Here is a 26,643-nt window from a genome sequence, read left to right as displayed (position 1 = left end):
CTTTTCTTTGCTGTGCCCTTCTTTGGCTCAGACATTCATCTCAGGTGCCATTCTACGGCCCAATGTTGCAGCTCCTGCATGGACGGTGCCAGGTGTTCTGTGTAATATGACTATGAACAAGACTTAGTTCCAGCCTTGGCAGCTCCACGGGAACTTTGGAGAGGGGGTTTATTGTCCCCCTAATTTCCACCACTCTTCCAAAGCCATCCAAAGTAAACAGAGGATGCATTAGGATTCTCCAGAGAAGCAGAACCAGAATCTATCTATCTATCTATCTATCTATCTATCTATCTATCTATCATCTTCTATCTTGTGTCTCTATGTATGTATGTATGTATGTATGTATGTATGTATCTATCTATCTATCTATCTATCTAAAAGGAGATTTATTATGGAGACTTTGCCCACAATTATGGATGCTGAGAAGTCCCATGATCTGCTGTCTGTGAGTTGGACACTCAGGAAAGCTGGTGTGTAAAATTGAGCCTGAGTGTGAAGACATAAGAGCCAGGGGAGCAAAAAAAGAAAAGAAAAAAGAAGAAAAGGTCTAAGTCCCAGTCTGAGGGCAGGAGAAGATGAGCTGAGCTGAGCTGTCCCAGATCAATCAGTGAGGCAGGCAAAAAGGGGTGACTTCCTCCTTCCTCTGTGTCCCACTCTATTTAGGACCTCAACCAATTGGATGATGACCAACCACACAGGGCAGGGCAGTCTATTGGACTGAGTCCACGGATTCCAGTGCTAACCTGATCCAGAAACACACTCACACACACACTCGGAAACTGTGTTACGTGGACACCCTATGGCCAGCCAAGTTTACACACAAAATGGACCATGACAGAGTAGAAGTAAAAACTGTGAGCTTGCAATAGAAGCAGCTTCAAGCTACTCCAATGAGACCCTTGTGGGAATGAGAGTCTGATGGAGGAGGCAGGCAATTCTTAACCAGCCTCAGCCAACAGCAGAGTATGAAAAGGACTCTAATTTAGATAAAAGATAAATGCTGTGAGACAAGAGAAAGTGGGTAAAGAGTTTTGACTTTTGTCATACATAATATTCAAGAGTGGGTGTATCTATTGATCGAAAGTAGCACTTCCTTCAGGAACAAGAAGAGGGATATACAATAGAGGACTCTGTTTTGCTGACTCAATAGGAGAGCAACACAGGACCACAGAGAAGATAGCTGTAACTAAGCCTCAAGGAACCTGGGCTGCATTTCACCTTAGAGCACCCACGGCGGGCTTAGCTGTCTGGGTCAAGTTAAACCAAGGGTGGAGATCTTAAGCCCTCGGTGAGACTGCAGACTCATTAGATGGGAATTAAAGCCTGCAAACTAAGCTGCCTGAGCTTGGCCTGAAGCCCCGCTGGCTTAGGACAGCGAGCTGACAGACTCTCCCCATGCCTCTGTCAACAAGGGCCTTTCCTTTGGAGAAAATAGGGGATTATGTCTCTGGGAGGTTATAGAGCTTCTCTTAGGGCAGAAAGTAAATCAATACAGATGCTGGCAACAGAATCACATAATTCTGCTGACTTACAGTGGTGTCTCAAATATTATCCTGAGAGCCATGGAGGAACCCCAGGTGGCGCGCGCGTGCATGTGTGTGTGTGTGTGTGTGTGTGTGACCTCATGGGCACACAGGACATGCAAGAGCTTTCTCTTCACCCTTCCTCTGTATATTTATTGCTCCTAATGCCCTTTAATGCAGTCACCTGTGCGCTCTCCATGTCCTCACTGGATGTGTGCTTTACAGGAACAAGAAAAGCAACTTCTCAATTTGCTTTATAACACTCATAGCGCTAAGCATGTGACTGTAAACAGAGTAGGCAAACAGTTATAATTGGCCATTCAGTCTCTTCCCCCTTTAAGCATTAAGGTGACGATAGTCACAAGAAGCAGCAAGTACGTCTCTAGGATAGATGGATGTAGTGTTACAGAGGGACACAGGTAATTTACTAAGCATACATAATACTGAGACATCCATGTAAATCCTCTTCAAATTCAAATAAGTCCCAGTAGCCCTTCAGTGTTCAGACATTTAATAAGTCTGTGTTCATTTATAGATGACAGCTATTACTGCACAATATAAACAAACTCATGGAAACATTGCTCTGGTCACTAAATGTTCTGGACTGAATTGTGCTCCCCCCACCACCCAATGGGTTAGGGCTTTTTATGTTGAAGCCCTAACTGTGAGTACCTCAGAATGCAACAATATTTGGAGATAGGGCCTTTATTTTATTTTTTTAAATTGTTAAATATATTTTTATTGATTTTAGAGAGGAAGGGAGAGGGATAGAGACATCAATGATGAGAGAGAATCATTGCTCAGCTGCCTCCTGCATGCCCCCTACTGGAGATAGAGCCTGAAACCCAGGCACATGCCCTTGACCGGAATCGAATCTGGGACCCTTCAGTCTTCAGGCTGACCCTCTATCCACTGAGCCAAACCAGCTAGGGCTGGAGATAGTGCCTTTAAACAGGTGATTATGTTAAAACTAGAGGCCCAGTGCACAAAATTTGTGCATGGGTGGGGGGGCAGGGGGTGGGGGGAGTCCCTCAGTCCAGTCTACACCCTCTCGCAATCCCGGACTCCTTGGGGGATGTCCGACTGCTGGTTTAGGCCCAATCCTGATGGCTCCTAACTGCTCGCCTGCCTGCCTGCCTGATAGCCCCTAATCACTCGCCTGCCTGCTTGATCGCCCCTAACCATTCTGCCTGCCTGCCTGATTGCCCCAACCACTCTTCCTGACTGCCTGATTGCCCCTAACCACCTCTGCCTTGGCACCTGCCACGGCAGCTTCATCCGGAAGGATGTCCAGAATAATGTCCGAAAAGTCGTTCGGCTGTCCGGTCTAATTAGCATATTATGCTTTTATTATTATAGATGAGGTCTAATTCAATGTGACTGGTGTACTTCAGAGAAGAGGAAGAGACATCAGGGATGCATGCACACAGAGAAAAGAGCATGTGAGGACACAGCGAGAAGGTGGCCACCTGCATGCCAAGGAGACAGGCCCCCAAAGAAACTAAACCTGCCAGTGGCTTGACTTTCAGCCTCCAGACCAGTGAGGAAATTAATCTCTGTTGTTTAAGACATACAGTTTCTGGTATTCTGTAATGGCAGCCCTAGCAAATCAACTAACGTTTTCTACACACGGCCAACATTGATGGCCACCAGAGTTATAGCTGTGGTCACTAGGCATTATTTGGGGCTCCATTTTGCAAAGTTGCTCAGTGGAATACTGTTTAGCAACATGCTAATAGCATTTCTGCAAATAAAGAAAAACTAATTAAATAAATAAAAATTTAAAATGATGGTCTGTATTCAAGTAAATATATGATACACTGTGTTACTACTGGCGATTTGTGAAAGGGGGTATTAATTCTGTTGCTATACATTTTGCTCATGGATACCTTTTTAATAAAGAATAAGCCAAGGATGGTTGAAAAAACATGGAATGACAGTATTAACTGAGTCATTAGAGATAAATAAAAATGACGCTAGGAACGTTCCAGGTTTGCAATGATCCATCAGTTAGACAGTCAAAGCAACATGCAAAGGTCATTTGAAGGAATAAGGGACTTATTCTTAGCACCATGAAAAGTCTGAAAACTGTGTTATTTTAAACCATAAATCACACTTAGATCCATCCATCATATGTGAAAATCTTTTACTAAGAAGATAATGTTTAATAAAACTAGATAATTTTGTCTTTATATCTACATGACTTTTTTTTTCAATATTTGGTAGTCTGATTGGTTGTAACATGCTTTTACACATACAACATACCCAAACCAACAAATAAACAAAATTCTGCAGGACATGTGCCTTATATCCATTTCAGTTATCTATTGTTACATAGCAAACCACCATAAAACTTAGTGGATTACAAAACAAACATTTCTTCTCATGCTTCAGTGGTTTAGTTGGGCAATTCTGCTGATTTTACTGGCTGTGACTGAGTTCAGCGGGTGGACCCCTCGTGGGCTGGCCGGTCCAAGGCAATCTCATTTCACTCACCAGCGGGGCCTCAGATGGCCTGGTGGCAATAGCTGGGAAGGCTGGTCTCTCTACACATGATCTCTCGCATCCTGAAGGAGGCTGGTCTGGTTTCCTCATGTGGCAGCTGGGTTCCCAGGACAGAATCTGCAAGACCGCTGGAGCCTGAACCCAGAAGTTACACAGTGTCACTTCCACCACATTTAGGGGACAGAGCAAGCCCTGGGCCTGAACCATGCTCAGCATGGCCAGTGGTGACCCCCTGGTGAAGTATTAAAGAAAAAAGGACAAGAGAATATAGCTGGGGCTAGGTGGGACACTGTTCTCGGATGGAGAGGCAGTGCCACAGCCTGTAAGCTAAGTCTGTATTTTATAGTCAGATCCCATGAGGCAAAGAAAGGGTGTGGTCAAGATGTTTACAATGTTCTCATGAGTTTCAAATCTACTTAATTACATGCACCTGAGAGCTCGATCAAGCTTTGTTTTGGTAGCACTTGCTGCACCTCCCGTAACCTACATCACTCAGCCACCTGGGACCACAGGACCATAAGGTCAAGCTTACAACCATAGCCTTTGGCTGTAATTATGCTGGGGGGTCTTTGCCCTCCACACTGGGACCTGCACGTGGCTTTGCCATGAGAGGACCGTGACCTCTCATTAGTCCGAGGCTTGAACCTGTCCAAATGCTGTAGCCACTCTCCACATGGGCCAGTCCTCATTCAAGGTGTGGGGAGATGGACTTTCCTGTTTTTTTTAAAAAAATATTTTTATTCATTTCAGAGTGGAAGGGAGAGGAAATGAGAGACAGAAACATCAATGATGAGAGAGAATCATTGATCGGCTGCCTCCCACATGCCGCCAACTGCGGATCCAGCCCCCAAGCCAGGTATGTGCCCTGACTGGGAATTGCATGGTGATCTCCTGGTTCATAGGTGATGCTCAACCATTTAGTCACACTGGCCAGGCTGGACTTTGCCTTTTGATGGAACTATCAATAACTTGCAGTGATATTTAATCGACCACAGTTTCTCAGTATTTTATTTTTATTAGATTGCTGTGTCTTAGTCCATTCAGGCTGCTATAACAAAATACCGTAAATTGGGTGACTTATAAACACCAGAAATTTATTTCTTATAGTTCTAGAGGCTGGGAAGTGTAAGGTCATGGCAGGGGCAGATTCGGTGTCTGCTGAGAGCCCCTTCCTGGTTCATAGGTGCTGTCTTCTCCCTGAGTCCTGTGGCAGAAGAGAGAGATCTAATCCCATTCAGGTAGCCTCCACCCTCATGACCTAATCAGCTCCTCAAGGCCCATCTCCCGAATACATTAAAGTTATTCATAATCTATTCCTGGCTGTTTTCCTGACTCTTATTAAAATCCTATATCAACAATGCTATAGCCATGAAGGGCTATTTCCCACTACCAAGGAATGATACTTTTATTACATCTTTATATTATTTATAATATTTTTCTAGTAAATATTTCCTGCCCCTTCTTTTCTCCCTTCATCTTTCCTATGTATCCTTTTAGACAGATAAATTATCATCTTCCTAAAACCTTTCCCAAACATCTTGATAGGAGTCATTTTCCAGCCTTGGTTTTCTATATGTAGGCTTATATCTACCTTTCCTCTCCCCTTTCCCCTGTAAAAAGCTTTATTGTTTCCATTTGGTCCATGGGAGAGGGCTCCAGGGTAGTAAAAGGATGCCTAGTGGTTTCAGGGAGAGGGTCAGGCAGAAGCCAGACATCAGGGGGATGCAGAGGGGCACCTCAAAGGCCTCTGGGCTCCAAACACTCCTAGTTGTGCTTGCTTGAGGGTGAGCCTTTTGAGGAAATATTCACCCAGCCTGTGGAGGTGAGTCAGGTGTCACCCATCTTCTTGATGAGTTTCACCTCCTCATCTAGGAAGTGGTTCTCCAGGAAGTAACAGAGCTGAGGGTCTGCACGGGTAGTACCCAGGGCATGCAGCTCCACAAGGGCCTGGGTCAGGTTCCTCTCCAAGGCCAAGGCGGCTTCTATGGCATCCTGAGTTTCACTCCACTCATCTGGAGAAGGCTTCAGCTTGTCCTGGAAGAGGGCAAGGTCTGCACACTGGTTTTGCATCTTAATGAGATGCTGGCTCCTTGCCCTCCAGCTTTTCCTCGGCCACCTCAGGGAAGAAGTGGCCCACGCCCTACAGGGCCACATGGTTGTGGTGAAAATAGAAGCCCAGAGAGAGGTAGGTGTGGGAGGCGCAGGTGCAGGTTGGCCAGGCGGGTGACGGCAGCCAGCCTCCACCTCCGTGGGATAGTTCTGAGTATAGGACAGCGGTTCTCAACCTGTGGGTCACGACCCCTTTGGCAGTCGAACGACCCTTTCACAGGGGTCGCCTAAGACCCCTGCATATCCCATATTTACATTACGATTCATAACAGTAGCAACATTACAGTTATGAAGTAGCAACGAAAATAATTTTATGGTTGGGTCACAACATGAGGAACTGTATTTAAAGGGCCAGAAGGTTGAGAACCACTGGTATAGGAGCTCACGGTTGCTCGGCAATAGGGAGTTAAGCGCTAAAAACGGTGTTGGCTGGTCTTGGAGGCTGAGAACGGCTGAGGTGGTTCTGAAGGTGGAGACTAATAAAGTGGTTGGAGGGTGGTCAGAGGCTGGAAGAAGGGGCATCCCTGGGTCTGTTCTGTCCAAACACTGTTGGAGCAAGAGACAGATCCAGGGACCCCCGCAGGCACTGCTGGCTTATGTCCATCTTGATATTTTGAACTGTGATTCTCCTTACAAACCTGGAAGTAGTCAATCTTTGGGCTTCTGCTGTTTGATCTTAGGCCTCGGTTTCCTTCTCTTTATACCAGTGATAATCATATCTATCACATACGGTTAGGGTTTGCCTTTGATAAGTTCATTTAAACTGTTAGCCACATATAAGGCATTCAGAGGTAAGATTCTCCATCTTTTGTTTGACCTATAATGCCTTGGAAATGGCTTATGTTCAACAGATATTTGCTGAGTGACTAAGAGAGTTAGAAGTTAATTTTCTAAAGGCTTTTCAAATAGGATGGATTAGAGTCTGCTCTTCCCTGACTTCCCTACCTGAAGGCAGAGTGAAACTTTTAATTTCATGAATTAAAAAGAAACTACTAAGCTATATTAGTGACAACCACAGGATATGGGACATAATTTGTGCTTTAATAAATACTTAGTAACTGAATGAACAAACAAAACATTGAGTCTGAAACTTGCAACAGCTGGATCTGGTGTGTAGGCTGGTGGCATCATTAAGAAAAACATTTCAAATGTGTGACAAGCTAGTCTTTCATAAAAACAGCTTTATTGGGGTATGCTCGGTATACAAATCGCTTCACAAATTTCATATGCACAACTTTATGAGTTTGGACATATGCAAACCCCCTTGATACCATCACCACAACCATGTAACAGACATATCCAACACTTTGCAAAGTTTCCTCAAGTACTTTTTGTTTGGGTGGTAAGAACACTTCACATGAGATCCCTCTCAACAAGTTTTGGAGTGCACAGTAGCGTCTTGTTAGCTACCGGCACTGCGCTGTGCACTACATCTGCAGGACGTTTCATCTCGCATAACCGAGACTTCTGGTCCATTGAACAACCCCGATTTTCTTACCTCCCAGTCCCTGGCAACCACTCCTGTCTTCTCGGCTTCTGTGGGTGTGATTATTTTAGATACCTCCTGTAAGAGGGATCATGCAGGATTTAGGAAAGTTTATATTTGATGCTGCAGCACCTGCTAAGCTGTATGACTTCATGAACCATCTTGGTTTAACTTCTATGTGCAGTGTGCCGCTTGCCAGTCTGACCTCCTTTCCTTGTGGAGACCCTCTCCAGGCCTCATCGGTGCATGGGTCCAAGTGAGGCTGGTGCGTGCACACGTGTGTGTGTGTGTGTGTGTGTGAGAGAGAGAGAGAGAGAGAGAGAGCTGGGAAGAGCTGTGGGGCACAAGGGAAGTAAGGGGTGATAAAAATGTCGGCTTTTGCTACTGTTTTACCTTTCCAGGTTTCTGTTTCAGTATCTCACCTTGTCCTGTTCAGCATTCTAAACTTAGTTCCATCCCATTTCCCAGCCCGCAGACTTTGAATGCAATGGGAGACATAATGCCTTACACGTGCACGGTGCTTGCTTTGTTACATCATTTTCACGTGCACTGACCTATCTACTAATCACGGCCATGTCCTCTCTGGATGTGTTTAGTTATTAGTGCCATTTTTTTCAGATAAAAAAACAAAGATACAGAGAGGTAAAGTGATCAGGCCATAGAGAGTAGTGGTATTTGGAATGAAATCTTTTGTTCAGAGTTAATTACGATGCTTGTCTGTAAATTGCAGTATTACCTTAAGGGCATTGGTGGCTTGTTCTCTGATGATAGTTTCTCTCTCCCTTCCTCCCTCTCCTCCTCCCCCCTCCCCCCTCCCCTTTTTAGTCTTGGCTCTCTGACCCAATCAGTGCCGGTTGTTATTTGTGATTGGCTGTGTTAAATATTTCCCCCCCCTTACTGATTTTGTTATTGGAGCATCTTTCAGTTCCTCCCCTGGAACTGGTGTTTTCTGGAGGACTGTTTAGGTGGCCAAACTTCCCTCTATAGCCCACCACCTTTTCTCTTCATAGTTGTTCTGCTCTTTATCTTAGGTAACTGGTATACCAGCCCAAGGGGTTATCCAATCAGAATTGTCAAGGCCAGAGTTAAATTCACAAGAGGAACTTGGTTTGTTGTGCTGGAAGCTGTTCACAGGAAAAGAACCCACTGTGTACCCTCCATGGGCCGGGCTCTGTCTGAGCCATTTAAGTGATAAGATCATGAGATTCTGCGGGATCGGCTGCCTGCATGGCTGGTTCCCACCCTACAGGAGGTGGCTCTTGAGATGACCCTGGGAGGAAGGAGGATGTAAAGTGGTGAAAGGAGTGGTTAGCAAGCCAGGAAAAGTGCTAAACAAGGAGCCAAGAGGCCTGTAGAAATGACGGGTTTCCTTTCTTACGCATTCACTGCAAGACTCTGTAATTAATTCCTATATTGGATAGGGTGAGACTAGGCTGCCACAACAGCGACCTGGTAATACCATGGCCTGATCAACTGCGATGTTTATTTCTCTCTTATGAGGCAGTCCTGGTGTGAACCGTCAGGTCTGCAGGTAGATACTTTCCAAGCTGTTGGTCGGCGCCCCTGCGGTATTGCCATTTTCTGCATGGTTGAAGCTCAATTGATGCCACATTCAGGGTCCAGCCGTGGGAAAGGGGTGAGAGCGCATGGAGGAGGCGCATCTCCTGTCCTACAACCAGGTCGATGGGGACAAAACGAGGCTGGGAATGCAGTCTAGCTCAGCAGCCATGGGCGTGCCTTAATTGCACTCAATTCGATTGAGAGAATGGATCTGGTGCGCTGCCTGCTGTCTTAACCACATTCCCACGTTTCCCTCCACCGTGGGCTTCCTGGGAACAGGGAGGGGTGGGTGGAACGGGCAAGAGGAACAGCGGCCCATGGTAGCATCCAGAGCAGTGGTGTGGGCCTCACATGGGGTCTCACTGACCACACTGCACAGAGCTTTCTACTTCTACAATCAAAGAATAATTGGAAGCTTTCTTCTAATTTGTAGAAAAAATAAAATTAACCGTTAGATTGGGATGTTGATGACAAAATTGTCTTCCTGTAATTTTTGATTAAATTGTTAGCACCTGCTAATGCTTCAATGCAGATAATGGGAAGAGACGAGGCAGTCAATGAACACGTGATGTCTAAGAGGATGTTGATGCAAAAACTTTCCCAGAAGCACACCACCCTCGTGGACCAGTTCATATCGTATCCCAGGGGCCTGTGTGTTTCTGGTCGGGATTGGACCCAGCACACATATCATGTAGTCACGTTTTCCTGCCCGGGAAAGCATTTCCTAGCGTGTAAGATGGAATTAAGCACATCATTGTTGTGTGAGGGTGGTAAAACCCGGCCACATGCAGGTGCTACTCCATCCGAGCTAGCCCGAGAACTGTTTGTTTGGGACACAGGGACCACCTGCTGTTTCTTTAGCTTGGGATCATTGCACCATCTGCCCTCAATGGCAGGTGATGTCGGATGCCAGGTAAGGGGCCTCCCTTACAAAGGTATATCCTTAGGAACACTGGTAGACTCTGTTCACAAGCAGAAGACACACAGACACACACACACACACACACACACACACTCACTCACTCACTCACTGTAATATTTATGACAATCTAAACTGGATGCATGGTGACCCTAGGCACACAGGTACTTGCTTCTTCCTTCTTCCCTGGAGCACCTGCTACTTGGTGACAGTTTAAAAGTTTATATTTAAGAAGCTTTAAATTTTTTTCCCCACAAAGAGCAAGAAGACTCTTTTGGGCTGTCATCTTCTACAAATGCAGCCTGGTGGGAACGGATCCCTGTAAAAATGCGAACCAGAACACCTCTCATCGTGCCTGAGAGGGTCAGGGAAGGGGCACCTCACTGCTCTGTCTCATGAGCTTCTCCCTCAGGGCCCCGTCTGCCTCATCAGATTCTGCCTCTGCCTCCCAGACACCAGCCCCCTGGGAAGTTGTTCTCAAATCCAAAATCAATAAGCAGAGCTGCCAATCACACCAGGCCTTCCGAGCTGCCAGGGGCTGCCGTTCTTGACTGGGGATTTCGGAAGAGGCCCAGGGCTCCCTTTTCACAGCAGCTCACTTGGCTCTCAATGAAGTTTGCTGATTCTCGCAATTAATTGCCTCATTAATGAAGGAGATTCCCACAGTATATATGCTTTGGGCCAGGTTGTCAGATACTTTTGAAAGGGTTTAATGTCAATAAATGTTTCAACGGTGTCATTAGTTCAGTTAAGTGAGCATTTAGCAACTCCACTCGGGCTAGGCTGCTCTGGGAAGACACAGAGAGGTCATCTGTTCATTTTAATACCCCGTAGGAATGAGAAATCGGTATGTGAGGCAACAGAAAAATGAAAATGAATGAAAGCTAGATCAAACTTGGACATTACCAATGCGTACCATCGGGTGAAATTAATCATGCCATCCGAGTTACCAAATGCTTGGTTCCAGTGTGAAAGCTGCAGTACCAGAATTTACTGACATCCTTTATTGCTTGTTATATCCTCCCTGCCTCAGGACATTTGTATCGGCTTTTCTTACTACATGACGTTTTTCTTCAGACCCTCGCATGGGTCCCTCTGGCCCTTCTTTCGGTTCTTGATTTAATTGTTACCACGTTGGGGACGTTCCTTCATGACCCTAGTTAAAATAGCTCCATCTGTCTTCAGTCCATCCCTTCCTATTCTTCAGTACCTGACATGGGGCATGTGCTTGTTTGTTTATTCATTGTCCGTCTCTCCCCTGGAGTAGGACTGGGTTTGGCTCATTCACTGCTGTGACCCCAGAGCCAGAATAATTCTTGGTGTATTATAAGTGCTCAATAAATATATGACAATCGGAGAAACAAAATACTAATAATAGCGATAGCAATAGCAATAATAATAAAATCTTCCCAAATACTCTCATCCAGAAAAAACAAAAAACAACACACCATCACATTGTTCCACATATACTTCTACAAAAACAGCATAGAAATTTTGGTGCTATTTTAAGAGAGTTTTAACTTAAATTTTATTTAAATTGAACAGAAGAAAAAAATGAAAATAAAAAAGGTGAAATTTCCAATGGAGTATTTTTACTGTAAGAGTACATTACGTCATCAAGGATTCCCCTGAAGAGATTAAGAAAAGCATGAAGAAGTTGGAGTCACTGTCTTTTTTTTTTAAATGGCACTTGGAGTTTAAGTTTCTGTCCCGAAAGATTAGTGTTCTCACAATTTCTCCCACTTTCCCCATTTTTGTTGATGATATTATTTTGTTTATAATGTCCATGGTTTTGTTTCTCTTCGGTGTCTGTGATTCCTACAATTGTGAAGTGTTTGTTGGTGTGAAATGGAGTCCCTGCCTACCATCAGTCCTTTCTAATGCGCTCCTCCATTCCCCAGGTATTATTTGCATTTTGATGAAACTCCTATTTGACTGGATTTCACCTGCAAGTGGATTTTCCAGGTTTGCCCCTAGGTGGCGCTATAGCATTGCTGTTAAGAGGGAAATTTCCAATGTCACCACCTGGGGTTAACCTCTCAGCTTTTACTAGCTGTGTGACCTTGGGAAAGTTACTTACTTTCTCTGTATCTTAGTTTGTTTATTTGAAAAATGGGGATGATAATAAAACCTACTGCATAGGTCCGTGGGATGAGCTAAATGAGGCAATTCACGCTCTTCACACAGTGCAGGGCACACAGTAGGCCCCTTACTCAACCCTGGAGAGAGATCATGTTCCTTTCAGTGTTGTCTGCCCCTGAAATCTCTCACCCTGACTAACTGTGGAGACCCACAGATCGAATATTCTTCCTTCCTGAGACCTCACACTTAAAATCACACAAATACTGTGGTTTCCTTATGCCCAGCTCCCTCCAAGAAGGACTTATGAGTTCAAAGACTATGATCTCTGGCATGGATGGCCATGGCAGTGACTGACAGGAGGTAGAGGGGGACGGCACCCAGCGGAGGGAGGCCCTGGGAGGTCAGGCCAGGTGCTGCTGACCCACGTGGGAGTCATTGTCATGAGCCAGCCGCCCAGGAGAGGGTCTGTAGCTACAGTCGCAGTCACAGCCAGCCTGTGCCTGAGAAGCTGATTTCCACAGTTGGATGTGATTTGCCTTCATGCTGATATACCTCCTGCCAAGGTGCATGCTGCTTGCTCAGATGTTGCTCACATGCTGATCATCGTTTAACCTTTATTCATCAAGCACCCCACGGTACATAATCATCTCCGGCTCTCAGAGGAGGAGACCCAGAGAGTCAGTGCAGAACACAAGGACCTGCTCCCCGTGTACTCCTTCTCTGGTGTCAATGTAAACAGAAAGTTCCTGGTGAAACTGATTTGTACCCAGAACTGGCATTTTAAATTTCCAGCAAATAAGAAAAATGGAAGAAAAGAAATAAAAGAAATATTTTTTATTGATTTCAGAGTAGAAGGGAAAGGGACAGAAAGATAAAAAACATCAATGATGAGAGGAAATCATGGATCAGCTGCCTCCTGCACGCCCCACACTGGGGATCAAGCCCACAACCTGGCATGTGCCCTGACCAGGAATCGAATCCTGACCTCCTGGTTCATAGGTCAACATTCAACCTCTGAGCCTTGCCAGCTGGGCTGGGAGACAGTTTTTAAAATATATTTCTACTTTAGGAATTTTGATCAAGTCCTCTTTTATTTTCTTACTGTTATGCTTATACTTGGGGCATTTCTCCATCACCTACCCCTTGACATAAATATGTTTAAGCTCATCTATTTCATAAGTGGATCAGAGAGGTCAGGGACTAAGAAGAGTAAAATCGTAAAAAAGATTTTCAAATTTCCCTGGGGAACCACTGCACCTATTCATAAGTGAAATTTGGCATATTGAATTTAATTTGTATTTTTTAAATCTGTGAAATCATTTTTAAGCTTTGACATTATGGTGGCTCGATAAAAATAAGTTAGAATGATTTATATATTCTGCTTAAATAGTATTAGAATTAAATATTATTTCTATTTCATTCATGAGCTTTTAAAAAGTAATCTCTTTTATTCTAAAGAGAATTTGTAATTTATTTTTCCCAAAGACCTAGTTCTTGGATGTACTTATCAATTTTTCTTAAGGGGACTTTTAAAACATATTAATTACTAGAGGCCCTGGTCATGAACCAGTGAGGTCTCTCAGCCTAGCCCAGGGGTGGGCAAACTTTTTGACTCGAGGGCCACAATGGGTTCTTAAACTGGACTGGAGGGCCGGAACAAAAGCATGGATAGAGTGTTTGTGTGAACTAATATAAATTCAAAGTAAACATCATTACATAAAAGGGTACGGTCTTTTTTTTTTTTTAGTTTTATTCATTTTCGCCCGCGGAACGTAGTTTGCCCACCGCTGGCCTAGCCTGTGGGGATTGGGCTGAAACTGGCTCTCTGACATCCCCTGAGGGGGTCCTAGATTGCAAGAGGGTAGTTCTTGGGGTGATGCACCCCGGAATTGGGCTCCCTCCTCTCTGGTCCCGGATGCGTCACCTGAGAACCTCAGCTGCCAAGTCACCGCAACTCAGCAGCTTCTGTGTTGAGTATCTGCCCCCTGGTGGTCACTGCATGTCATAGCTAATAGTCAGGCGGTGGGATGGTCATATATTCAGACGGTCGCTTAGGCTTTTAAATATATACTAGAGGCCCAGTGCACAAAAATTTGTGCACTGGGCAGGGGTCCCTCAGCCTGGCCTATGCCCTCTTGAAGTTTGGGACCCCTCGGAAGATGTCCACCTGCTGGCTTAGGCCCACTCCTTGGGGGATCGGGCTGAAGCTGGCAGTCAGACATCACTCTGGCAGCCCGGCAGCCCTCGGGGATGTCCACTTGCCAGTGGGGAACAGGCCTAAGCTGCAGTCGGACATCCTTAGCGCTGCTGAGGAGGCAAGAGAGGCTCCCAGCACCATCGCTGTACTGGCAACCATCAGCCTGGCTTGTGGCTGAGCAGAGCTCCCCCTGTGGGAGCACACTGACCACCAGGGGGCAGCTCCTGCATTGAGCGTCTGCCCCCTGGTGGTCAGTGTGTGTCATAGTGACCAGTCATTCCCAGTCATCCTGCTATTAGGGTCAATTTGCATATTACCCTTTTATTATATAGGATAGAGGCCTGGTGCACGGGTGGGGGCTGGCTGGTTTGCCCTGAAGGGTGTCCCGGATCAGGGTGGGGGTCCCGCTGGGGTGGCTGGCCAGCCTGGGTGAGGGGCTGATGGGTATTTGCAGGCTGGTCATACCCCCTTCAGGGTAGGGGTCCCCACAGGGGTGCCTGGCCAGCCTGGGTGAGGGGCTGATGGCTGTTTTCAGGCTGGCCACACCCTCTTTAGGGTGGGGGTCCCCACTGGGGTGCCTGGCCAGTCTGGGTGAGGGGCTGAGGGCCGTTTTCAGGCTGGCCAAGCCCCCCGGCGACAGAAGCTCCCAGACTCTCCTTTTTTTCTTTCTTTTTTTTATTCTGGGATTTATTTACCTTCTATAATTGAAACTTTGTAGCCTTGAGAGGAGCTCAGAGCTGGCCAGGGCGGGCGGGAGGGAAGCCTCCTGCTCACTCCAGCTTCGTGGCCACGGCTGGCTGAAAGCAGTTATCTAGGGTTTATTTATCTTCTATAATTGAAACTTTGTTGCTTGGAGTGGAGCTCAGAGCTGGCGGGAAGCTTGGCTTCCTCCATCATTGGGGCAACCAAGCCTCCTGCTTGCTCCAGCTCCGTGGCTGCTGGTCGCCATCTTGGTTGTGTTAATTTGCATATAGTCGCTCTGATTGTCTGGTGGCATGGCTTGAGGTGTAGTGAAGATATGGTCAATTTGCATGTTTGTCTTTTATTAGTGTGTGTATATATATATATATATATATACATATATATATATTCTTAATAAAAATGTTACTTGAATTTTAGGCTCTTGCCTATGGATATTATCTTCTTCAGTCTGGGAATCAAAACTCAGTCAAGGGAGATAATATAGACAGAATAGACTGAAGTACATTCTGGGAGGTCCTTTCATTCTAGATCATCAGAAAGCCAGGTGAGTGGACCTCATGGCCTTGACTTTCTGTTCAGCACTGAGTTGGACTTGGGCATTGTGTCCTCAGCTTACACTGAGGAATGTAGGGGTATTACTAAAGATATTTTATTCTTTATTACTCAGTGTTTTTCTAGATAAGATTTTTTTTCTTATAGAATCTGGAAAGGAGAGAGGGAGGTGGGGAGAGAGAGATAAACATCAATGTGTGAGAGAGAAACATAAATCGGTTGCCTCCCACACACACCCTGGCCTGGGATTGAGCCTAAAACCCAGGTATATGCCCTTAACCAGGAATTGAAGCCGTGATTGGTCAAGGGCTGATGCTCTAACCACTGAGGTACATGGGCCATGGCTAAATGAGATCTTTCATTTAGACCTGTACTGTCCACATGTGGCTACTGAGTGTTTAAAATATGGCTAGTGCGACTGAGGGAATAAATTTTATTTAATTTTTAATTAATTTAAATTTAAAAAATGAATACTCAGCAATTTAAAAATGTTTAAGTTTATCGGAACAACTTGGGTATGTGAATCTACTTCCTCAACTATACATTTCATGAAATCTGAGTATAGAGTATTTCTGATGAAATTTAGTGCCTCTATTGAGTTGTGTTGTGAGTGTAAGATACACATTATATTTTGATGGCTTAGTATGCAAAATAAAAATCTCATTGGTAGTTTTATATATTGCGTTGAAATGATAATATCTTGGATGTATTGCATTAAATAAAATGTAACTAAAATTAATGTCTTTTTAAAAACCTTTTAAAATGTGGTTATTAGAAACTTTAAAATTACATATGTGGCTTACATTAGATTTCTATTAGGCAGCTCTGGCATAGGCTAAAGTTCCAGAATAAAAAAAATCTGTTTCTTCTAAGAAATTTGTATCTATTTTTTGTTTTGTTTTCTCAAAGGAACTATGGATATTGTAGTCAAATTAATTTATCTTAAAGTGTAAATTCTTGATTATCAGAATCTCACAGCTCAACTTTTGGCTTAGTATTATTTCCTCTAAGATCTTATCACTTTCATGGAATCATTTAACTTTTCCTCCGGTCTTATCTTCCTGCTGTGTCTGTGTTTGTTCTTGCTGTGGTTTAATTTGGTTTACATTTGCCTAATTGATCATGTTGTGTGTGTTCTTGTGAGCAACACCAAACCATAGTACGGAGAGCCCAAACTTCCCTGTGAAGTTCGAGCTTAAACACAGCAGGACACGGACAGTGGTCTGATGAAACCCTTACATTTGAAAGGAAAAATGACAGAAATACAAGGGATTGGTGTTTCGAGGGCCCAAAGCTCCATCTAATTCAGTGGTTCCCAACGTGGGGCACACGCCACACAGGGGTGCAGTTTGATTTTTATGGGGGGCAATTCGAGAATGAGTTAACAGTAAATTTTTTGCATTTCTTATGGTTCTAGGAGCTGCATATACAGTATATAAATGTATATTGTGACATATTTATGCATTTCAGTTATCTATTATATGTTTTGAAACATTATTTGCTATTTTTTCATATCACTTCATATTATTATCAGTTAACAATTTCTTAGTGATTTCTTCCTCAGTTCTTCAACTGTCCTTTAATTCTTTTATTTTTCTCTTTCATGGATGCCATGTTCTTTGGAAGCTTGTTTAAACCAAGTTAATGGCCTTTTAGGCTTCCTCCACATGAATAGAAGTTCACTTTTTAAAAAAAATATATAATTTATTGATTTTTTGCAGAGAGGAAGGGAGAGGGATAGAGAGTTAGAAACATCGATGAGAGAGAAACATTGATCAGCTGCCTCCTGCACACCCCCTACTGGGGATGTGCCCGCAACCAAGGTACATGCCCATGACCGGAATTGAACCTGGGGCCTTTCAGTCTGCAGGCCGATGCTCTATCCACTGAGCCAAACCGGTTAGGGCAGGAGTTCACTTTTCTAATAATAAGAATTATATGTCACAGGGAGGGCCATCAGGATTTTAGAGATGCTTAGGCGGGGCATGGCCAAAAAATGGTTGGGAACCACTGGTCTAGTTCAACACAAGTCTTCTATTTTTGAAAGCCACTCAGGCCTGTGGCTAGAAATCTCTCCCCAAGTGTTTTTAATAGGACCCAGCCTTTCACTAATTGAATGTCACCACTTAAGTGATAATGTCAGTGTTGCTGAATGTTATCATATGGAGATGATTTCCTGCTGCTGGATAATGCTGAGGGGAATCTGAAGTACAGGAGTGCAGCACGAGAGATGTTGATAATATGGCCACACGATGCCACCATGGTAGATCGGCTGGTACATGGAGTGTAAAGTGTTTCAGTCCTTTTTACTATGAAACCCAGCTGAGTGGCTCACTATAATGACTGTATTTTGGGTTATATTGAAAGATCAGCTGGTCCTATAAACCCTGGGCATTCACAAAAACTTTCTTGTTTTGTGTTGTATTCTAGCACTTGCCCTTCCCAGTGAAGTGCCTAGATAAATTTCGTAAAACCTTCTTGGATCCCATCTTTTCATCCGTGAAATGGAGGTGATGGTAGTTCTCTCTCATGGCTGCTGTGAAGTCATGTGTGAGGAGAATTTGGGGTACTCAAAGTCACATCATTCTCTCCCCTTCCTGTCTTGCCCCCCATTATGTTCCAGGCCACCATTTGCTATGTGGGGACATGAATTTCCTGACTACTTCCACCTCCCCTGACATCCACCTCCACCATCATTTCCTGAGTAGCTGAAATCTATTGAGTGTTTCTTCTGTGCCAGACACTTTACTCTTATGTTCTCTCACCAGCTTTGGACCAGATGACGATATCAGGTCTTAGGGAGGTTCATATCTTGGCTGGGAAAATTATTATCCCTTCTTATAGTTGCAAAGAAATAAAGCCAAGATTCACAAGCATGCCTGTCTGACTCCAAACTGTTTGACCCTTTCATCACATACATTAGGAGCCGTAGCTTGTTGTGGTCAGTGCTCCGAAACATTGATTACTGAAACATTGGTTACTGAAACATTGATTACTGAGCTGACACTTCAGGGTAATTCCTCTAAAAAATGTTTGCCTGCATTCAGGGGGCAGCCGCTCTGTGATTGGCGGGGACCAATCTGGCATGAGGCTCAGCTTGCTTCTTCCTGGTGAGGACTGCAGAGAGAAGGAAGGGCGTGCCATTTTATGCGATAAATTTTTGTTGTTGTTAATCCTCACCTGAAGATATTTTTCTATTGATTTTTTAGTGAAAGTGGGTGGAAGGGAGAGAGACACAGAGACAGAAACATTGATGTGAGAGAGACACATCTATTGATTGTCTTCTGCACATGCCCCTGGCCAGGGCCAGGGATAAAGCCTGCAACCAAGGTATGTGCCCTTGACAGGAATAGAATCCAGGACCCTTCAGTCTGCAGGCCGACGCTCTATCCCCTGAGCCAAACTGACCAGGGCAAGATAAATTTTTTATTTAGAAAGTGGCACATACATTAGCTAACTTTATTATAAACACAAAATACCTCAATCAGAGTGAGGGTTAAACATTATAACCTATTCAAGCTCAACTCTAGGGCTTAGTTTGTAAAGTAACTAACATATGCTCCTCTCTCTAAATATTAGTTTAAATAAAAAGACAAAAGACTGTGCTGGAGTCTTCCCTGTCCAGTGAGCATAGGATTGTTGGTTCATGAACTGTCCTTCGGCAGAGGGCAAGGAGAGACTAAAAAAGGATGCAGGCTGCTCCAGATGGTAGGTGGCAGGTTTAGTAAGCAAGGGGGCTTACCTATGATGCTTGTCTTGGGTGACCACAGGACCAGATCCCTGCCCCCCTCTGCCAGCATCTTAGAAGTTTATATGAGGCCTTGCCAGGGTTCAGCCACAGATATGGTCCAAAGGTCTCCACAACACACCACTATCTCAAGGCTGCGTCCTTGACAATGGCTCTGGCTGTGGGAATGGTGGGCAGAATGTACATTCCATGGACGGGGAGGGAGTGAAGACCCTGGGATTGCTTGGGTCCAGGTTGAGGGTCAATAGTGGTCGCATCCTCTTGATGACCTGCTCCAACAATGGTGTTATTATCTATTATAGGCAAGTATGTTATAGAGTAAGCCCCTCTTCTGATGCACATCTTCCATCTTTTGGGAATCAAAATTTAAATGGTCAGACTAAAGCAGAACAAACCACACTAAACCAAAAATGGATGCAAGAAACATCATTTTATTGGGCTCTATTTCTTTCCCTCAGTCTGTCTCCTTCCAAATGTGTGACTTCTTTCTACAGAGGAAAGACCTAATTCTTGCTAGTTATTTTGAGAACATATAAAGTTTATTCCAATAGACATAGTAAAGTTCATTTATTTATTCACTCATCAGAAAATGTGTACTGATCATTCTGTTTAAATAAATGATAAACTTTATAGGTATAAACCATGTCCTGCTTTAGGCACTGGAGAATGAGCAGATAGAGCTTTTCTGTAAATTAGGTTTTGATGGAGGAGAGTATAAGTGAGCATGATGAGGTAAGAGGTGGACAGGAAGAGTCTAAAGAGCATGATGGAGTCATAGAGAAGGAACAGATGTTGGAGGGACAGGTGGGGACACACCAAAACACACTCTTTTCTTCCAGCTGCCTCACATATAACAGATATTCAAAAAGTAGTTGTTGAAAACGCAAATGAATTTTGTCAAGAGTTGGTTCCTTTCCAAAAAATGCATCCCAAGCAAGGCTTATCATCAAACTGCTTCCCAGTCCCGTTGACGGTATCATGCGGAGATCATGGTGAAGCTGAGACACTTGAAGACCCTCTCTCCTGGGTGGCGTTGAATATCATGGTCAAAGATAAATGAAAAGTGAGGTTGAGAGGATCCTTAAGAGGCTCCTTTGTAAAAACTACAAGCATAAATGTCAGTTTGACTTGCCTTATGTTGTAAATCTTTCCTGTGGTTTTAAAATTTGGAGTTCTATGTATAAAGCAGGGAGAAGTAAGTCTGAATAGGGCCTGCTCACAGCTGGGACAGCAGAATCAAAGGTATTGCTTCCTGCATCACATTCTGCAAAATGCTTGCTAACGTGTGTGCATGGCTCTGTTGTTCTCAGAGTTTTCCTTTATAGCCTTTTCTTGTTCATTGTCATGTGGAATGTGTAAGGTAAGATATGTTGAGCTTAAAAGTCTCATCAGGGATTACTAGGCCATTTTTTAATCACTCACTATCTTATTCGAAGTAAGTCAATGTTTTGTCACTTTGAGAAGACATTTAAGAGTTTAAATATATGTTCTTACTTAGTACAATTGCCACGTTATTGCTTGGGGCAAGTTGATGTAAAATATTTAAATAGAAACAGCAGATTAATCCCCAAAAGGAAAAATAACATTTTGCTATAAACCATTTTCCCTGAAAACCTTGGAGTGAAATTCTTGTGGTGTTTCTATTCTCCTCTCCGTTCCTGAATGAATTTAGATTAGACTCATAACTTGGTTTTTGTTATTTCATTAGATAGTCTCGCTTGAGCTAAGTTGCATGCCCTTTCTTCATGGAGAAACTTTACAAAAGGAAATAATTTCTGGTTGAGCTTCATGATGCTGTGTTTCACATGGGACAGAGCAGAGGAGGAGTGATGAAGGATGTTATATGTAAGACCACAGGGATTTATGGAGGCCCACAGAAGATGGGTCACCATGGTGATATGCTTTCACTCATTAGAGAAAACTCAAAGTTCAGTTTAAGTTGGGGAGAGCAACATTCATTGATTTATTTTTTCTCAAAAATTTTTTATTGTGGTAAAATATATCATAAAATGTATCATTTAAACTATTTTTAAGCCCACAATTCAGTGGCATTAATTATATTCACAATGTGGTGTAGCCATCACTACCATTTCTAAAACCTTCTCACCACGCCTTCCCTCAAACAGACATTCTGTAACCATTAAGCAATAACTCCTCATCTTGCCCTACCCCCCATCCCTTGGTAACCTCTAGTCTACTTTCTATGTCTATTAATTTGCCTATTCTAGATATTTCATGTAAGAAGATTCACACAATATTTGTCCTTCTTTGGCTGGCTTATTTCACTTTGCATAATGTTTTCAAGGTTCACCCATGTTGTGTGATGTATTGGAACTTCATTCCTTTTGACGGCTGAATGATATTCCATTGTGTGTGTATATCACATTTTATTTCTCTACTCATCTGTTGATGGACACTTGTTTGTTCCAAACAACTTGGGTTATTTCTACCTTTTGGCTGGTGTGAATGATGCTGCAGTGAATGTTGGCACACAACTACACTTGAGTTTCTCTCTTAAATTCTTCTGGGTACATGACTAGGAGTGAAATTGCTGAGTCATATGAAATTCTGTTTATCTTTTTGAGGAACCACCAAACTGTTTCCATAGCAGTTTCCACCAGCAATGTGCCAGGATTCTGATTTCTCCACATCCTCATCAACACTTGTTACTTTCTTTTTTTGTTTGTTGTTCTCTAGCCATTCTAGCAGGTATGAAGTAATATCTCACTGTAGTTTTGATCTGTATTTCCTAATGACTAATGGTGCTGAGCAAATTTTCATGTGCTTACAGCCATTTGTATATCTTGTTTTGAAAAATATCTATTCAAGTCTTTCGCCCTGCTTTTTTTTTTTTTTTTTTTTTTGTCTTTGTTGTTGAGTTGCGGGGTTCTTTATATGTTCTGGAGTTAAACCTTTATGAGGTATGTAGTTTGTAAATACTTTCTACCATTTTGTTCATTTTCACTATCTTGATAATTTCATTTGATGTGCTGAAGTTGTTTTTTATTTTTGTGAAGTCTAATTTATCTTCTTTTTCTTTTGTTCTTACTTTTGCTTTTATATCTCGGAATCAAAGATCATGCAGAATTATCCCTGTGCTGTCTTCTAAGACCTTTATAATTTTAGCTTCTATATTTAGGCTGTTGATCCATTTTGAATTAATTTTTGTATATGGTGTGAGGTAGGGATTCAACTTAATTCTTTTGCATGTGGAAATCTAGTTGTCCCTACTCACTGATTCTTTCAGCACAAATATTTTTCTCATCAGTGTCTTCAAAATTTTGAGAATTCAATTTAGATGACAGAGAAAAAGACAAAATAAACTCCTCACTGCCTCACACTTTAAGGGTTAACTCTACTTCTGACATCTGTTCCAGAGAGGAGCAGCATCCACAAACTATCTTTTCTTCATAGCCCTGAAAAGTGCTCTTCCTTCTTTGAGGAGACTTATGTGTGACAGCTTGTTATGGAACTAGGAATCTTATGGACAACTTGAAATAGAGGTTTTTCAGTGCCCTTTAGGGTTAGATTGTTACCTGTACCGTTCCTTCATAATGTCAGAAGTAAGCTTGACCCAGCTGTTTGGGAGCTGCTGATATCATGAGGTTATTTTAGCAACCAGAAGATAATCCATATCTGGACACCAGTTGATGGGTTTGAGGAGAGATGCCTCTGGCAGAATCTCAGTTCCATTTTGATTTTGACAGCTCAGGGCCCATAACTTGTGTATGTTCATCTTTCAACAATTTTTTTTCCTCAGTGAAATATGTGGCTTTTCTTTTTTTGCTAGTAAATTTTCCTTAGTAAAGGGTTGGTTATAGTTCCTATAGGGAAGTTGCAACTTTCTCCACTCATTGTATTTCAGTAAAATATAATGAGCATCTCTTATGGGTTAAGTGTTCTGCCAGGTATTGGGAATCCCATAAAGAATAAGAAACTATTCCAGCCCCAAGGCAACTTAACAGTGCAGTGAGGGAGACAGGTACCTATGTAGTCAAGCATACACAATTATCGAAGACTGAATACAGTACTTTTCAGAAGTACAAGAACTGTGAGATTTTATAGGGATGGTTTTCAGACCCAAAATGCCATAGTTCAGATACTGTCTCTGCAAATCACTGTGTGTGGGAGAGCTGGTTACTTAAACTCTCTGAGCCTTGGTTTCCCATTTGTAAAATGGGAGTAATTGCATCTAACTCAGAGGGTTGTTATAAGATAGTAGCAATACAGAGATATAATAGGTGAATGTTCCTGGTGGGCACAGAGTAATCACTCAAGAACTAATGTTTATAGAGTGTCCCAGGCAATCTCAGTCTCTCTACAAAACAACCTCAAACAATCTGTGAGACAGCTATTAACCCCATTTCTGTCAAATGAAATGGAGACTTAATGAAGATTAAATTGTTTGCACCAAACCCCATAACTAGCCAAGAGTGTTGTTGGAACCTGAAGGTAAGCAGTTTATTCACAGACCTTACACTCCTAACCACTTTCTACTGCCTTTCAAGGGAACAAGTAATGTCTCATGGTCACACACTTGAAAGAATAATTATTTAGGGTTGAGGTAATCATGGAAGGCTTCCTGGAGGAATTAGACCTTGAGCCTGGCCTTGAGGTATAATAGAAAACCTTTATCTTCTCTCTCTCTCTCTCTCTCTCTCTCTCCCCTCTGGCTTAAACACATTGTGTTGTGTTAACACTACGTGGATAGAGAACAGTATTTTGATTTTTTAAATGCCCCAGGGTTATCTGCCAGCTTCCTCCTGATATTTATTAAACCTGATGCGGCTGTATTTCTCTAACCATCACATTTTGCTGTTTCATACTGTGAGCGACAGCATCTCCCACAAGGGCTCTGGTGCAGAGGAGCACACAGGGCCACAGTCCAGGGCTGTCGCTCAGGGTTAGGGCTTTCATCACCTTCGGCAACATGCGAAAATCGTAGGTTAAAAGGGGGCAGAAGTTGAATTTGCTGTTTTGAGGCTAGCCCTGGTTGTTTAGTAAATACTCTTGATAATGAAGAGCTGTCATAAAAGCCCCCCAAAATTTGTAATCTGATAAAAACGACAGTTTAGGATGCTCAAGTGAGGACCCTGCCACACTATACTGTAAGTCCCTCTGTTTACATGTTGGTAATACACGCAGCCCATGATTACGGGAATTGGCCCACTTTATACCCACTACGATGTTGTGAGCATATTCCTCTAACATGATTGACAGCACACACTATATCAAGATCTCTTTATTCCCTGTATTAAAATAATATGAACTGTGAGAAGATGAAAGCCTCATTTACATAACCTGAGATAAAGAAGGTGAAATATTGTAATTATCCTTTCAAAGGCAAGTTTTCACTGCTATTTAAATTAACCTTCGCAAAGAGCAAGTTAACCCCAAGGAGAGCTCTTGTCCCATAAAATCTACTTGTGAAATCGGGGCAGTTTATAAACTGGTTGGTCAATTAGCTATTTGCTATTGAGATGCAGACTGCGAGTTGAAAATGATGACAGCGAATTAGGGATTGCTGTGCTGCTGTAGGGCATTTTCATCTTTTTCTCTGATAATGTTCCATTTTTATTTGGGTTAAATGACAAGATTATTACAACTGGCCATGCTTTCTTGATTTTTTTCAAAGTAGTGAGATGGAAAGAACAATGATCTGGAGTCGGAAAATGTGGGTTTCAGTCTGAGCTCTGCCACCTGCTAATTCTATGAGCACATGAGGCTCATTTTACTCCTATGGTTCAGTTTGTTTGAATTCCAATGGTCTATGATATCTACCCACTGTGAAAGGCTAGGATTCTAAAAGAAAGCTCACGGTGCCTACCAGAGAAATATATAGTTACAGTGATATTTTAAAATTCACTATGTCACAAATCCTTCATGTCTAACATTAAGTTTTTTTAAATATATTTTTATTGATTTCAGAGAGGAAGGGAGAGGGGGAGAGAGATAGAAACATCAATGATGAGAGAGAATCATTGATTGGCTGCCTCCTGCATGCCCTCTACTGGGGATGGAGCCCACAACCTGGGCATGTGCCCTGAGCAGGAATTGAAATGTGACCTCTTGGTTCATAGGTTGACGCTCAACCACTGAACCACACCAGCTGGGCTAACATTAATTAAAAAAACAAAACAAAAACCAACCCTGAAGTTTCTGAGTTACATAAAAATCAGAATGTTCTAATTTAGAAAAAACAGAGAACAAGGAAGCCATAGCTTGTCTGATGCTTTGAATCTCATTACCAATTCAATAAAATATTAAAATAAAAATGAGGTTTTTTTTTTTTTTAACCACAAATCACAGTTTCATCATTTGGGGCTTTAAAAGAAAAAGAATTCAAAAGATTCTTGCTTTGGTTATGCATTGCTGTCTATTTTAAGCCCAAAGTTAGTGGCTTAAAATTGCAACATTGATTATTTCATGGTTGCCATGGGTCAGGAATCTGGTGTGACTTATTAGGGTGTCTCTGGTTCAGGCTGTGTGGTTGAAGTCACACTGTTGCCGAAGATGTGGTTTCATGTGAAGGCCCAACTGTTGGGAGGGATTATTGTGTCCTCACTTATGCAGATGTTGGAAGAATCTAGTTTTTTTAAGCCTGTTGGAATGAGAGCTGTTGGTTAGACTCATCCTCTCTTAATTCTTTCCTTTGTAAGCTTCACATAGGGCGACTCAAAACATGGCAGCAGAGAGAGAGTGAAAGAGAATAAACACCAAGGACAGAAGCAACAATCTTTCTATAATTTGATCTCATACCTTATGTCATATTCTATTACTTAAAAGCATGTCAATGGTTTCAACTGACCTTTAAGGGGAGGAAATTATATAAGGACATGAAAACCAGGAGGTGGGGATCTCTGGGGGTGGGGTGAGGGTTCTTAGAGGCTGTCTACCACAACCCCTAATATTCTTTTACCTTATTTATTTCAGGAAAATGATTCTAGATCTAGAAAATAATTATTCTGTGTCTTTTACTGTAATGTAAAACCATCATATTTACAACTAGATGCCATTTATTTAGGGCAGGTAAATTCCAGCCCTACCTTAAATCGAAGAAATGTTGGTATTTTCAATGGCTTTAGTGGACTGTAGATGCATGAACAGTAATTATCAAATAATGTCAAGGGTATAAAGAAGAAGCAAAGGTGGGTCACCTTGTAAATTGAGATAAGTCTTCCAGGTTGGCTACAAGTAGCTTGTAATCATGATTTATCAACCCTCTCTGTTCAGAAGTCACATGAAAATGGGTTTCTTTCA

At 42.8% G+C, this 26,643-nt stretch overlaps 1 pseudogene; it reads right to left on the bottom strand.

The window, feature by feature from the left end:
- Positions 1–26,643, bottom strand: part of LOC138996468 (ferritin light chain-like) — a 39,035-nt pseudogene that overhangs the window by 93 nt on the left and 12,299 nt on the right.

Source organism: Myotis yumanensis, unplaced genomic scaffold (genome assembly GCF_028538775.1).
Source record: "Myotis yumanensis isolate MYYU_CA2020_CCGP unplaced genomic scaffold, mMyoYum1.0.hap1 SCAF_1, whole genome shotgun sequence".
NCBI lineage: Eukaryota > Metazoa > Chordata > Mammalia > Chiroptera > Vespertilionidae > Myotis > Myotis yumanensis.
This window is presented reverse-complemented; position numbering and strand designations above follow the sequence as displayed.